The 4,076-nt window shown below is 41.3% G+C and overlaps 1 pseudogene; it reads right to left on the bottom strand.

Moving 5' to 3' along the window:
• Window positions 1-405: 405 nt before the first annotated feature.
• Window positions 406-3,584, bottom strand: LOC130017033 (40S ribosomal protein S4-like; annotated as a pseudogene).
• Window positions 3,585-4,076: the final 492 nt, after the last annotated feature.

Genomic DNA, 4,076 nt, shown 5'->3' with positions numbered 1-4,076 from the left:
ATTTTTTATTTAAAAAATTAATTAACTTGCCTTTTTCCCACAAACTTCATTTTATTTAAGCATATAGCACTGTCCTCCATTGTTCATTGATTGCTCAAGTGGGCACCAGTAACATCTCCATTGTGAGACTGGTTGTTACTGTTTTTGGCATATTGAATACATCATGGGGAGCTTGCCAGGCTCTGCCTTGCGGGCAGGATACTCTAGGTAGCTTGCAAGTCTCTCCAAAAGGGACGGAGAAATCGAACCTGGGTTGGCCGCATGCAAGGCAAATGCCCTACCCGCTGTGCTATCACTCCACCTCATTTAAGCATATAAAATGAAAATTTAAATCATTCAACTTTGAGCCCTATAAAGTCATTTTGCCCACTCCCGTGGTTGGCTGCTAATCTTTTCTCTCTCTTTTCAGCAGTGGTAAGGCTGATGCATTTTTCTCTCAAAGGGAAATTCATGGTTTGTGCCCTTGATGATCACAAAAATGTTGAAGAGGCAAGTGGCAAAGCTCTTGTCGTTAGTGTCTTTCACATGGACTTCAGAAGAATCAGGATCTCTCTTTATGTTGGTGATCACACTAATTGGCTCCGCCAGTCACCATACATAGGTTATGGGTGTCAAGCTTGATGAAATCCATAATATTGCCAGTTTTTACACCAGTCTGAATTGTTCCATTTACCTTAATGAGGGGAGGGGGCCTGGGTAGTAAATGGTGTCAGCACTGTGCATCACTGAGTGAGGGATTTCATTGGTGCTCACGAAGAGATATTCCTCATTTTGCACAACCTCTGCTTTGCCTCCTTAGAAGTAATGTGATGAACAGAAAAGCATCTCTTGGTGTCAGAAATCAGCCTGAATTTCTCTCCTGTCTTGTCAATACCGATGAAATCCATAAAACATGCAAGGCAGATTATATCAATGTGGACCTTGTCGTCAATCTTAATGAACCACTGCATGCAGATCTTCACCTGTTAGAGCATACTTGGTCCTTTTCCTTAGGAAAATAATAATGGACAAGAGCCATAACACAGCGGGTAGTGTACTTGCCTCACACACAGCTAACCCTAGTACTCAGCACCAATTCATCCCCTGTGCCTGCCAGAAGTGATCCCTGAGCACAGAGCCAGAAGAAATCCCGGAGCATTGCTTGCTGCAGTCCCCAAACACATAACAAAATAAAAAGGGAAAATGATGTTGGAAGACAACCTTAGTTTGTAGGGGCCAGTGGATGGACACCCTTGTCAGTTTATCAAGCACCCACTGCTCTGGAGCTATCACATGCTTTAGATGCTTCTTGGGACCATGAACTACGGTAGTGCTAGGCAAGGAAAGACATTAATTTTTCTTTTCTTTTTTTTCTTTTTATTAGTGAAACACCATGAGGTACAGTTGTAGATTTACAATTTTTTGTGCTTGGGTTTCGATTATACAATGATCAAATACCCATCCCTCCATCAGTGCCCATTATCCACCACCATGGATAATATCCCTCCCACCCCCCCCCCCCCATCCCACCCTGCCTCTGTGGCAGGGCATTCCCTTTTGTTCTCTCTCTCCTTTTGGGTGTTGTGGTCTGCAAAAGAGGCATTGAGTGGCAATCATGTTCAGTCCATAGTCTACTTTCAACATGCATCTCCCCTCCTGGGAGGATCCTCCAAACACCCTTTATTTGGTGCTCCCTTCTCTATCTGAGCTGCCCTTTCCCCTAGAATACCTGGCTGGCCTCTAAGCTATGGAGCAATCCTCCTGGTGCTGATCTCAGCTATTCTTGGGTATTAATCTCATATTTTGATACTTTATATCCCCCAGATGAATGCAATCTTTCTATGTCTATCCATCTCTTTCTGACTCATTTCGCTTAGCATGATACTTTCCATGTTGTACCACCTGTATGTAAATTTCATGACTTCATCTTTTCTAACAGCTACATAGTACTCCATTGTGTAGATGTACCAAAGTTTCTTTAACCAGTCATCTGTTCTTGGGCACTCAGGTTTCTTCCAGTTTCTGGCTATTGTAAAGAGTATCAATAGATGCAGAGAAAGCATTTGACAAGATCCAGCACCCCTTTATGATGAAAACCCTAGCCAAAATGGGTATAGAGGGGACTTTCCTCAACATAGTTAAAGCCATCTACCACAAGCCCACAGCAAGCATCATCCTCAGTGGGGAAAAACTGAGAGCCTTCCCTCTAAGATCAGGGACGAGACAAGGATGCCCACTCTCTCCACTGCTGTTCAATATAGTCCTGGAAGTACTTGCAATAGCAATTAGGCAAGAAAAATTTATTAAGGGCATTCAGGTAGGAAAGGAAGAAATCAAGCTCTCACTATTCGCAGATGATATGATACTATACTTAGAGAACCCAATAACCTCCACCAAAAAACTCCTAGAAACAATTTTTCTTTTCTTTAGTCTTTTTATTGTGCTTTTCTTTATTATACACTGTATACATGCGGTATTTACAAAAGAAAATTTTGTGGTGATGTGGCCTCCAGTAATTTTTTATTTATTTTTATTTTTTTATTATTTTTTTATTTTTTTCTCCAGTAATTTTTAAAAAATGTTTTATTAGTGAATCGCCATGAGGTACAGTTACAGACTTACAAACGTTCATGCTTGCTTTTCAGTTCATAACAATGATCAAGTACCCATCCCTTTACCAGTGCCCATTCTCCACCACCAATGGCGGGGTGGGGTGGGGAGATGGGGTGTATTGGTGGTGGGAGGCATTAATTTTTCTTAAGTCAACTAAATTCCTTGCTCAATTTTGTAAACTGCACAGATAAATCTTTCACACTTTTTTTTGTATTTTATTCTGCTGAATGTGTTTTCATTGGTAATGCTTAATTTCATTTACATTTTACAGTAAGAACTTGCTCTACCAAAAAGTTTCTATTCATAGTAAAATTTACTTTGAGTTCCACATTTTTGTTTGTGAATATGATTTATTAAAGTTAACCTTTATAGACCAGTTTTTCAAGAATATGTGCTATTTCTGTAAACTTGTAGTTGCTAACAGATTTTCTGTGCAGTTTCCACCTCTTGCTATTTTTAACTTTGATGGGTATTTCTACCAATTAAAAAATTTCTCAGGACAATTTTCAAGTTTCTAATGTTAAAAACGACATGTAGCTTTCGGGGTTTTTATATTATTATTTATTGAATCACTGAGGGAAATGTTACAAAGCTTTCAGGTTTAAGTCTCGGTCATGCAATGATCAAATACCTTTCCCTTGACCAGTACTGATTTTTCACCACCAAGAACCCCAATATACCCCCTTCCTTCCCTCCCAATGCCAGTGAGGCAGATGAATTCTACTTAACTCTCTATCTACTTTGATTACATTCATTATTTTGACAAAACATGCACCATTATTGTTTAGAGTTTACACCAAACAGTCAGAACTGATGAAAAGGCATTGTGAAATAATTTGTTTTCTACCACTGGTTATGAGAACCATATGATGTCGCACGGCCACCATCGCGGCCAAGCGATTTTGGACTTCTGATATTTTACTCATAAGTCTGGAGGGATTTCTGAAAGAGTCAGATAATTACGAGATTGGTTTCAGTGACCCCAGAGCCATGGCCGTGCCGCAGAGCCGCTCGTGGGGAGCAACTCGTGACCTCGGTAGGGCGTGAAGGATGAGCTGGGAACGCCCCCCTTCCCATGAGGTTGCAGTTGCCCCGTCACTGCTGGCTCATACCTGGCTTTCCAAAAAGCTCTGTGGCAGCTGCCATCTTGCTTCCCAGGGGAAAAAGGCGGAAGGGAGCGACACCCCTTCCCTCCTGGGGAGGCATGGTACTGTGGATTAACGCATAGTCCATTCATTTTTCTGCTGCAAGCTGCCGGGCTCTGCATTAAGTCCTTATGCCTCCGGAGCCATGGCCGTGGCGGAGAGCTGCTTGTGGGGGGCAATTCGTGACCTTGGTAGGGCGTGAAGCTTTTTTGGTTGTTTTTAATAAGTTTTGCCACATGCAGTATTACATATTGATGATTTTATTGCATTTTAGGTCTGACCTCATTATAACTTAGAAATTTGTCTTAATTCCTTGGAAATGTTATAAAGAAACAATGA

This window comes from Sorex fumeus, unplaced genomic scaffold (genome assembly GCF_029834395.1).
Source record: "Sorex fumeus unplaced genomic scaffold, SorFum_2.1 ptg000171l, whole genome shotgun sequence".
Lineage (NCBI taxonomy): Eukaryota > Metazoa > Chordata > Mammalia > Eulipotyphla > Soricidae > Sorex > Sorex fumeus.
The sequence above is the reverse complement of the archived record's forward strand: the minus strand, read 5'-3'. Positions and strand labels throughout refer to the sequence as shown.